We start from the raw sequence: 12361 nt of genomic DNA on the forward strand, positions 1-12361 counted from the left end.
TGCAGTTTGTTTAATTCAAGGGGAATTTGATGATCGTGTTTGTATCACGGTGGAGCGAGATCCGGATGACATGTTCATGGACTATTAAGTTGATTAATTTGATTGTTTGATTGTAGTTATAAACAGTTCGATGTAATGCTTATATGAGTGATTTAGGTTAGATAATGTATTGCAGTTGGTTAATTTGATTGTTTTGATAGTGCTTATAAGTTGTTCAATTAAATGCTGAGGTGAGTGATTTAGGAATATCTATAATCTTATAGTTTCTTGATAAAAACCTTTAGGTCCAGTAGTTATATAGTCTTTTGTAATATTTCGTGTTGTTAATGCTTGTATTACTTTAGCTTTCGTTTTGTCTTTGTAATGTTTGGCCCGGGGCCTTGTAATGAATAGGCCATTGGGCCGAAATAATGAAAGATTGGTGCATGGAACTTGCACTATAAATAGTGCAAGCTTCCATGTATAAAACAACCTTTTGCAAAACTATCTTATCCATCTACCAACTCTCCCTACTCTCTTTATTTCCTTTCCCTTTCCGGAAATAACCAAACCTCCACAAGTTCTAAGGTCTTGGTTACCTACTAGTGATTTCCGCTAGCTAATAGTTAAGTTTGAAACAAGAATACTATGTTTGATCCCTTATCTTGGACCTACAATTGGTATCAGAGCTTTCAGCTCTACTAATTCAGGTTCTTGAGTCACAACCTTGGATTTTAGTCTTGTTTGAGTGTTTGTGAGGTGTTTTCTTGTAAAACAAAGTGTGTTCAGAGTGTTACAAGTGGGTTTCGGCTTAGAAAGTGTGTTTGTAAACTTGAAAATCGGTTAAAAGCTGTGTTGAACTAGTTTAAGTGTTATTCGGGTTTCTTGTGGTTTGAAGGTTCAAAAGTGGTAAAAAGTGTATTTGTTTATGAATCCGTACGAAAAAAGTGGAAATTCTACTTTCTGGAATATTTGAATCGAATCGTGTTTTAAGATCCAACCGAATTGGGTTTTGAAAACCAATCGAATCGGGTTTTCAAAACTAATTAAATCGGGTTTTCTAGCCAATCACACCCAACTGTTCATCCTATTCATGGAATGAAATTGTATGGTGCTCAGCCTGAGGAAAACAGTGCTTTCAAATCTTTAGTAAGCCAGCCAGGATCCACATCAAACTCATTTCAAGATGCAGTTAACAAAGCCGTTGAACAAGCTCTTAAGGCTCAAGGAATCAACAAGTCTGCAAGCAACATTTCAAACAGTTCATGCTACTCCACCACTCAAGTTAATGACTCTCACATTGCACTCTTCAATGCCTTTATGGCCAACCATGAAGAACTGATGCAAGGAAACCTGTTGCCTCCATCTTTCCAGCAAGGAGATATCCCTGAAATCAACAATAAAGATCTTGAAAACATGGATATCAGGTACCACATGTCTATGACAGTTTACAGGGCCACCAACTTCATGAAAAAATATGGCAAAAACAGCTTCAGAGACTCTAACAGCAAGAGCATTGGGTTTGACAAAGACAAGCTCCGCTGCTATATTTGCACTGAAACAGGGCACTTTGCGAGAGAATGCACGAACCCAGCACAACTTGCTTATGACGTAAAGATCACTGAAGTGTCAGATGGTGAAAGTGGGAAGAAGAGTGACATGAGACCAATGGGTCAAAATAGTTCCTCGGGTCAAAGGGCTCCACGAATTGGTCAAGTAAGCTCAAGCAAAAGGAACCCAAGCACTAGGGCCCTGATCACACGGCCAGCTGAAGCACCTAAGCAAGCCTGGGAAGGTCAATTTAGTGAGCTGTTGAACCCATTGAACTCTGCCAAGATGGCATTTGTGAATGGAGATCAAGCTTCTTCAAACTCTACAACATGAGACAACCGAGACACTCCTGACACTCCCGAGGTACACACAAATCTTTTCTCTCAATCATGCGTTGATAAGGTAGAAATTTATAGAACTCAAAATACCGCCTTGCTTAGAGAAAACTTAGGCATTATATATCAAATTGGCGAATACAAGAAAACGACAAGATATACACGACTAGAACTAAAACTAATCATGACGACAATGCAAACTTGAATATAAAACTGTTTAAATCTAATTTTCTAGTTGAGTTTCACGTAAAACGAATAGTTGAATTAAATGTTTAAATTGAAACTCTAGAACTAGATCTTTCACAAAGGAAAATAACTGTAGACAAGTTTGTAATGGCGTCTGAGAAATTGAATGGTATTATTGGAGCGCAAATGGGTGTGAAACAAAATACGGGTTTGAGATATGAACATGCTGCATTCTTCCTTCTTTTAACGATAATTATACATCCCTACCCAACTTTTGTTGCAACACCCCACATGAAGACGAAATGGTCTATGGTATTGGTCATGTTTCAAAACCTAAGATATTCGTTCATGAGGTTCCAAAATTGTTGATCCAATTCATGTGCCAATTTCATCTCTTTACCTACCTTTACCAACTCTGGAAACTGATGATCAATGACCAGATGCAAAAACCTCGGATACATAAGCCACTTGTTGGGAAGATTCATCTTCATGTGTTCAAATATAACCTTAGAAAATTAAACTTCATGTTCAAGCATAAGGATATTATCATGCACATGTGGTAATCAAGAATATCTTCATATCCCCCTTTGCGGTTTCCCAAACATTGAATGATCAAGTGCACCAAAAATTTGAATTGACTTGACAAACCAGTTTTCAAAAATCCCTTGTCCAAAGCATTCTTATACCCCATCCTCAACAAACACCCTTTAACCATCCTCTCATCCAGAGCCGGTAGGATGAGTAGACTCATCCCCAAACTCTAATACGTCTCTTAACACCTGCTTAAAAATGATAATCTCTTTTTTATTTACAACGGACTTGATACACTCATCTTCCAGCTTGGCATTATTCCAGAATTCGTCGACAATCTCCTTTATAATTATCATGCCCGTTGTAATCACCTTAAAGATCCTCGATCTTTCAAAGAAAGGTAATATAACACGGAAAGGTTCGATCTTGTCATCAGATCTGTTCAAGAATGCACAAATGTTGTGATTAGCATCAAAATATTTTATCTTTACCATCTGCACACACAAACAAACAACATGTTAGAAAAATTTTTTTATTTGAAAACATTCTAAGTGTGCATTTCCGTATAAGTCTAGTTCAGCGTGTAAGTTGTAATAAGAACGGATAAGTACAAGTGTGACAGTGTGTAAGTTCAAATCATTGAAACGTATAAGATCTCAACATGTAAGTGTGACAGCGGATAAGTTTTCAACGCATAAGATCAATGAACAGATAAGTGTGATGACCTTATACGCCGTGTAAGTCAGTTAAACTTATACGCCGCATAAATGTTCATAAAACTTATGCGGTCATAGACCAAGTCTAGGTTAAAACAAATTTCAAACAATTAGGCAATGAAAATCACACAAATATGGACAAAAAAAATCGGAATAACATCAGTGACTGATTACGAACAAAAATCCTATGTCCAATGTTCAAAAATATATTCAATGCAGTCCAACAAAAGGTTATGTACTGTTCATCGCTATTAAACAAACATAGATCCAACAAATTAAGACTTCATTTTTACCTTTAAAGACTCAAGTGGTGTACGAATCAACCACAAGAATCAACTTTTGAAATAATTCAGAAGATATATAGTGAAACTCACACAGATATACAGACAGCTGATTATACGCTAATATTGCCGTATATGTCCAACCACAAGCGTATAATATGAAAATGAATAGTTCAGCGCATAAGGTCAATATATATACTTCACACTTATATGTCGTATAAGTATTGGACTTATACGCCGTATAAGTCATTTAAACTTATACGCCGTATAAGTTTAATACTTATTTGTTGAACTGTTCATTCAACATTTAAGTTTGACAAATTTCACACTTGCGATCCCAATTAAGTTTAAATTAATGACCTTGATGAACCATCTTCAAATTTGGCCACAGTTTTAAACAATTTTGATTTTAAACAACCATTTTCACAATTTCAAACTTAATCAAGTCCAAATTAATGACCTTGAAAAATTCATTTGAACTTTTAAATCCTAATTTTGAATATCTTTTTCAAAAATAACCACTCGATTCAGATTCTCGGATATCCAGACCCAATTAACCATTCACTAAAATCGAAAATAATATAGATTTGTAAATTTTTTTTTGGTTTAGGAATGAAAAGTTGTAATCAAAACAAAAATATTAAAAACTAAGATCATAAAGAAACATATTTTTGTGAGTTGAGCAAGGAATCATATTGATCTACCGTTCTTCCATCACGGTTTTCAGCTTTATTATGTTCGATGTTAAGTCAGTCATGGATATTGTTGTCCACTTAAACTTTTCTAACAAAAGATTCAGAGACATTAGTGATACGATTAAGGTTCAATTAAGCACATAATATCAAAACATGATCAGATTCTAATCTTGATTCAGGCTTATTTTGATTTTTACCATGTCACCCCAATTTGACTTAAACCTTAGAACCAACAGATCAAAACATTTAAAATTTATAAATTTGGCAACATAGAAACAGTTTTCCACAACAAGGCATACCCCCGTTATCAAGCAATACCCTAAGTTTCCTTTACCAAGGATGAGTATGCACGATTTCATCTGTCGGCTTGCAGACATTGTATCCCCTGGGGTCCATTTCTTATTGGTATTAAGACGCGCACAAAGGAGGAATAATGTAAGACTAACAGTATGTTTTGATCAAGTCAGTAGTGAAATTTGTACAAAGTGATCAAAGTTTAATGACTTATTAGGGTTTTCACTTTGAGCACGTTGTTAAATATACACTGAAATGAATACCCAGATGATAAACCGCATAAAGACCTCAATGGCTCCGGAAACTTAGTGCATCCCATCAATACAGGATTTAAGGCCATAAAACATACACCATTGTAATGTGGACTGTGTACTAGATGCTTGAAACACTTTTATCAATTGATTTTTGTGATCTACTGAAACATAAGGCTTGAGTATGACAGGCTATTACATATCTACCTTCATTACCAAGACTTTTGCTAGAAATCTAACTTATCTTTCAACATGTCAATTTATGTTTATATCACTTATTCTCTTACTTGTTTGTTCAAAAGCCTACCCATACACCGAACATTAAGCAATACACTTTTATACTTCAATTTACCGGATTTGGAACAAGATGATCAATGTACTATCATTTTCCTTTTATGCTTCAAAACTCATTTTGAGGAGCATTTTCTAATGTTTTTGAATTTTACACATTTTTCAATGTTTTTGGATTTTATACTTTTTTCAAATGTTTTTGTATTTTCCCAAACCATTTCTCCCCCCCCCCCCCCTAAAATCAAAAAAAATTTAAAGAAAAATATTTAAAAAGTTATTTGACCTGGTGAACGGTTACTCAAAGGTCAGAATCCATAACCTCGGGATCATCCACTTTCCCACCTCCCATGTTCTTAATACCGTTAAGCCCCAACTAATACCAAAATCTGTTTTTATCTAAAGCTTTAGTAAAAATGATCAGCTTTTTGATCGTCGGTGTAAATTTGTTTATGGTAATCAACTTCTTCTCGTATCAGTCACGGATGAAATGATACCTTATCTAAACATGTTTAGTTTTGGAATGATTTAACGGGTTTTTAGTTATGGAGATAGCAGCAGAGTTATATACAAAAATAAGAGTAGTAAGAAATTTCAACCCGTAGTCGTGCATCTGTTGTTGTATCCATAATACTTGAGAGCAGCAACTAGAAGCAGCCACGTACTTAGCTTCACATGTAGATAGCGACATAGCCGTATGCTTCTTACACTGCAATGTCACCAACCTGCTACCAAATAATTGACAGCCGGCGGTGGTAGATTTGGTGTTTAGCTTGCAGCTTCCATAGTCAGAATCAGAATACGCTCTCAGGTCATATACATCGTCTCGAGGATACCAAAGACCGACCACTGGACACCATAAAAGGCCCATAACTATATTTAGGAGGCGTTTTTAGGCTTTAATCAGGGGGAAAACCGACTTATGCTGTTTGGCACAACGGGCTCCTCTTCTCAAGCTTTGATTTGACTGGTTATGGGCTTGAAACGGAGCTTCGTAGACCAAGTTATGCCCGTTTATGTGGGCCACCTTTGGAAGCACGATCATGGGCCTCAAAATATAACATGCCACGCTCTTCAATACTTGGGCCTCCATCAAGAGGTGGTTAGATTTAACGACCTAGTAGCATGCTTAGGGTCCTTATACGTGATATGTCTTTACGTGTTTGCACCATGAGTTATATTATTGATTGCGGTAGCTTAAATACTATTTAATGATTTAATATTATTCTTATACACAAAAGCACACACTTATTCCGAGGCTATGCCTCAATATCAAAATTATTTTTAAAACTCTAGGAAGATTTTTAATCGAGAAATTCCTTAAGAAATCCCACCTTTTTACTCCCTTCTCCTTGAGGATGATTCGGGTGACGGATATGTAGTAAACTGTAAGAGGAACACACTTGTTCACCGAACTCTTGACACCAAGGCTTGCGAGCCTAAGGAAGTGCAATGCGCATAAATCTCAATCAACCGTAAGACCCGGTTGCCTTCCTGGAGTGTTCGGTGAGGGTGTGGAACTCATTAAGCCAAATCATATCACACCAAACGCACCCAAATCTACTACCCTCATTGTATCAAACGTAGTCATGTGAGGACCACACACTTAAATCCTAACCTAATTCACGATGATACGTGGCTAAACTCGATTCTTCCTTATGTTGTTTTAGTTGAAAGAATGGGTGGGAAAAGCCATGGTGATACATGGATACCCCAACCATTTACATCAACGAACTCATCTCGATTTTATTTAATTTTAAATATGTTGTTGGAAAATTAAGCCATGGTGATACATAGATATTTCAACGATGAGAATTTTGTTTAAATTTTTGATTTTGTTATTAATGATTATTTTCTCATTTGTTGGGACAATCTCATGGTGGTTCATGTACGTCTCAACCCTCGATTTAAGTTTTATTATTTTAATTAATTATTTTCATCAACACTCCAACTTTAACTTATTAATTTTTTTTGTACCCTCATGAAATTTCACATACTAGAAATTTCGCATAGTTATACAATTATCCCAAAACTTAATAAATTTTCAAGCCTCGTCGTTGTAGCATGTCTTCTTTCCGCCTCATCAACCGTAACCGTCGCACTGGAAACTCGGGCCGTTGCATTTCATCCCGCATTGCTAAGGGAATCGTGGAAGCCCTCCCAACAATCATCTCTCAGCTCCAAACCGTGAATGCCGCTGCCACCCCTGTGAATCAGAATCCAATTGCTTGCTCCTTCAAACAATTCAAAGTGAAAACCCAACCGATTACGTTGGAACTGAGGGTGCTACCACCCTCCTCCAATGGTTCGAACATATGGAAAGTGTGTTTCGCCATCGTGTTTGTCCGGAAGACAAGAAAACCACCTACGCCTCAAGCGCCTTCAAATCGAGTGCCCTCACTTGGTGGAACGGTAAAAAGTAAGCTCTTGGGGCTGAGGTTTCCATGGCTTTTCCGTGGTACGATCTCAAGAAACTCATGCTTGAAAGGTTTTGCCCAAAATATGAACTCCGGAAGTTGGAAGAAGAGTTTTGGAACTTGAAGCAAGAAGGTGGTGACAACACCGCTTACAATAATTGATTCCATGAATTGAGCTTTCTCATCCCACATATGGTCATCCCTTTGGAGTGGGCCATTGATAAATACATCTCGGGTTTGCCCATGCAAATCCAAGATTCCGTTATGAGCTGTGACCCAAAAGTCCTTTATGATGCCATCACTCTAGCCGATACCCTCACCGAAAACCACATTAAGGCCGGGACCTTGACACGGAAGAATTCCAAGAAGCCTAATGATAAGTCTGCACCCGAGCCCACGAAAGAATCCAAGACCGAATCCCTTAAGACCGAATCCTTCAAGCACAACAACAACAACTCTCCTCACTACCGCAACAATAAAAGAAAGTCCAATTACCAAAATTATGTCTTAGCCCAATTGCATGCCCAACAAGCCCAACCCACCAAGAAGCCCTACACAGGACCCCACCCATTATGTGATACGTGTAAATTTCACCATTCGCCTAACCTCAAGTGTCGTCAATGCACCCATTGCGATCGATTTGGTCATCTCTTTACCACATGCTGTGAACGCAACCAACTCATGATGCAACTATTTACCTCACCTCTTACCCAACCCCAAACTTTACCTTATGCTCAACTGTTTACTCAAGCACCCTCAACTATTAGAGCTTGTTACAATTGTGGAGACCCTAGCCATTATCGCAATGCATGCTCAAGACTTGCACACATGAACCAAATTCAATCCTACCCAACCCAAACCACTCAATATCAAGCTTACCAAGCCCAAGTAAATCAACTTCAACCAATCCAAGCTCAATCCATCCAAGCAATTCAAGCCAACCCATTCAACCAATTCAAGCCAACCAAATCCCAATCAACCAACCAACCTCAAGTAACCAAGCTAATCAAGGTACTCAAAGACAAGTGTGTTACATCAACGGTTCCCAAGTTTAAGCCTCACCTTTCAAGAATACATGCTACACAAGAGATGCTTATTTTATTTCTAGTTCCTTCCATTTAAATCTATTGTAATGATTTCACTAAATTTCAAATTTTGTTATGAATGAAACTTTATTGTTATTTATGTTTGAATTCAATTTCCCATCTATTTGTATAATGTCGGTCATTGCACTATTTATTGTTACACAATTTATTATCGCAATTCAAGTTGTCTATGACCGGTTATTTACCGGGACTATGTGCATGGTGATGTGCGTAGTTATCTAATAGTACCGTATTTATAGCATAAATTACCTATGACCGATTTCCTACAAACTTTTTGTTTTGGAAATTGAGACTGTGAACATGTGTTGTACATAGTTATCTAATATGAGTCACATGTACACAATTTTATTTCGATATATTAATACATGACTACCCAAATTCTCCAAAACTCACCTCACGCTCATAGTGCTCTTTCCTTATCTTATCTGATTTTATAATCTTGATTCAAAGCCTCATATATCATTATATTCTTTAATCATGTGATTTGTAACCTATTTATGTGTATAGTTATTCGTGAATTTCGTTGTCACCTCAAGTATTTCAATACACCGAATGTGTAAGATAGTTATATAATTTCAAAAATTCCTCAGTCTATTTATTTCATTTTTTTCGTTGTTACTTTCAATGGTTAATTTAATCAAGTTCATTATATTTTTCAAAGTTTATTTGGTAGTTATCTGTGGTCATCAAATTTCACGTATTTATTTAGTTTCATTGCTCTAGATCAAATAATCTCATTTAAATATCGATTTAATAAGCTTTCTAATACATAAGCAAAAATATATATAAAATGAAAATAAAAGAAAAGACAATATAAAAAGAAAAACAGAAAGAACTAAAATAAAAAAAACAAGAAAAAAAAAGCCCGACTTCTATCCTTGGCGGATAGACCTATCCCTGATGGATGGGTTGGGTGTTTCAAAAAAGCAATGTTTTGAAAACCGGTATTTTACTTGTACCGGATTGGGTTAAAAAATGGTACAACCGGTTGAACCGGGTTATACCGGGAGGTTCAACCGGTTGAATAGTTTACCTTATAATTTTTTAATAACGTAACTTCAATCCAAAAATAACTCAAAATTGAATGATTCAATTACAAAAAATAATCCAAAAGTTAATCCATATTAAAAAAAATAATGCAAAAATACTCAATTTTTAAAAAATAGTCCTAAATTTACACGTTTGAATGTTAATTGTTGGGTTAAAAGTAATTTTGAAAAAATATGGGCTGCAAATATCAATAATTTCTCGGACTTAAAACCGGTATTTTAGACAAAAACCGCCGGTACGATGTTCTAGCAAACCGGCCAAAAATACCTGAGTTAAAATACCTGCCTGCTGTGCGAAATCTGGTTTAACCGGTTCAACCGGCCGGTTTGAACGGTTTTTAAAACACTGCAAAAAAGCCTTATGTATCTATAGCAAACCTCTATTTTAAATACCAAAAATTCTACCCACCCCCAAGTCAATTTCCCTCCAAAGTCCCAAAGTTTCTGTCCCAGTTCAAAACCGTAATCGACGCAACAAAGCATGTCTAGTGGGTCACAAAGCCTTCTGTTGGACTTTTGGTATCACTGAAAACGGTAGACATCATTTCCCCTTATAAATCAAACGAATTTTGTATCTTTCATTTACAATATTACTTATCAGATCTTCAATCTTAATCAAAATGGAGGTTTTTATGGCTTAACTAGAGTTAATAATGACAATAAGAATACTTGTTTCCGGTCAATTTTTCAACTGGAAACCAGTAAGTTCCACGATTGAACTATTGCATTTCTGAAGAGTAAAGGTTTAGAAACGGAAATGACTACCTATTTTCTATAAGAGACTATGTATACTTTTGCAAAAAGGTTATACTTGTTAGGGACCGGAAATTTGATCTTGTGGATATATTATCCTAGCATATGTTCCGGATCAGTTATTCTTAGCATGTGTTTCAGATCTTGTTAGGATTATGGATTCTCAGTACTCATTATTGATTACTAATGATTGTTCTCTTTATGTTATTAATATTAACGCAGGTAAAACGGCTAATGACTGAGTCCAACATATTATTTCGCCATCAAAGTCAATAAAAAAGACGTGGTCAAGCATGTGACGGCTATGTGGAGTGATGAACTTTGTTAGGGGCGAGAAAATAGGGATGTTAGTTATTAGTTTGTGATATTTTATCTATATAAAGAGGCTACATCAGTAGAATATATTAAAATACACACCTGTAACACACTTAGCTTTCTCTCTTGTAATCCGTGTCTTAGCTCTCGCTTTGTACTACATTTCATTGTTCAATAATAATATTGGTGATAGACAATTGTTATCACCCGGGATTTTTTATGCCGGCAATCTCATATTGATTAATGACTTTTCCTCGTAACAAAATCATTGTGTTCCTTTCCATTTTTTTCTGTATAATCACCATTGTCATTCAAACACTCTATCTCATAAAACTAATTTGGTTACATTATCTTTGAAACCAATTTTTGACCAAAACAATACTTTTGTATACACAATATTCTTTGCGGTACTTTTGTTTTCGAACTATAGCATTTTTGTTTCTTATCAAGGAACTTCATCATTACATACATGGATGAGAATCCACAGAAAGAAGGAATTGAAATTAAAATGACAATGTAGGCCAAATCACGTGAACTAAAACATTACTTAAGTTATAAAAAATTAAAATAAAACATAAGTTAAGTTATTTTAATTTTTTATATGAACCTCATTCCTATCCAACACATCTCTCTCCATGTGCTAAAAAATATTAATTCAGCTGCATTTTCCCATACCTACTAACACTTGTAGTTTATGATATTAGAGTTGTTTTATAAGGCCACTTTAACCCCTACATAGGTTAAAGTGACATGACACTTTAAAGATGGATTAAACCACTCCCCACCTATGTTAACTTTGTTAAAAAAGCCCATGGGTTATGCTTTTAACGAGTTAAAATGAACAATATAAGTTGGTACTTTGGATGACATAGAGTGAAAAAGAAACAAATGATGATGTGAAGCTTATGTGGAATTAAGATGAGTTATAGTATACCTCATGGTCTAAGTTTTTTTTTTTTTTTTCCGGAGATGATGCAGGTAAACAAGATAAGTTGGTACTGCTGCTCTTAAGAAGATGTAAGATTCGAGGGTTGCACTGAAGAAGAGGAAAACTCGAGGGCTAATTAAAGATGACAAGGTTACCATATTACACAAACAGAGGATAGTTGCTCATTTGTCTTGCATTCTTCTTCTGTGAAATCGTTCCCACAGCATATACCCGCTGCCGTCCTTGGCCTACCAGGTCTTAGAACTGTTAAATTATATTTCCAAACCGACTAAAAACTGGTCAATTTATGAAATTAAATAAATCATTATTAAGATCATCCGGGAACTCATAACAGTATTAAACTGTTTATTTATTGAGTATAAGGTTTCAACTTGTTATTGTTTATATTATGTACTCATATAAATACACCCCTTTTTAACAGTTGGCACATGTCATCATGGGCAATCAATAGTTTTCAAGGAGTGTTAGGTATACTTTTTCATCAGTTTGTATTATGCAAATACGAATTTTTTTTTTTTGTCTACAACCCATCATAAAATGTATTAATACCAGACTATTGTCCTCTTAGCATACACTCTTGTGGAATCTAATCTCTTTATCAGTTAATATTAATTTCCCCTGTTCATAAAGATTTCATTTTCTTTGACCCTTCAATCATGCATTCA

Source organism: Bidens hawaiensis, unplaced genomic scaffold (genome assembly GCF_021521415.1).
Source record: "Bidens hawaiensis isolate Kalapana, Puna unplaced genomic scaffold, B.hawaiensis_p1.1 tig00024041_1, whole genome shotgun sequence".
In the NCBI taxonomy this organism is placed as follows: domain Eukaryota; kingdom Viridiplantae; phylum Streptophyta; class Magnoliopsida; order Asterales; family Asteraceae; genus Bidens; species Bidens hawaiensis.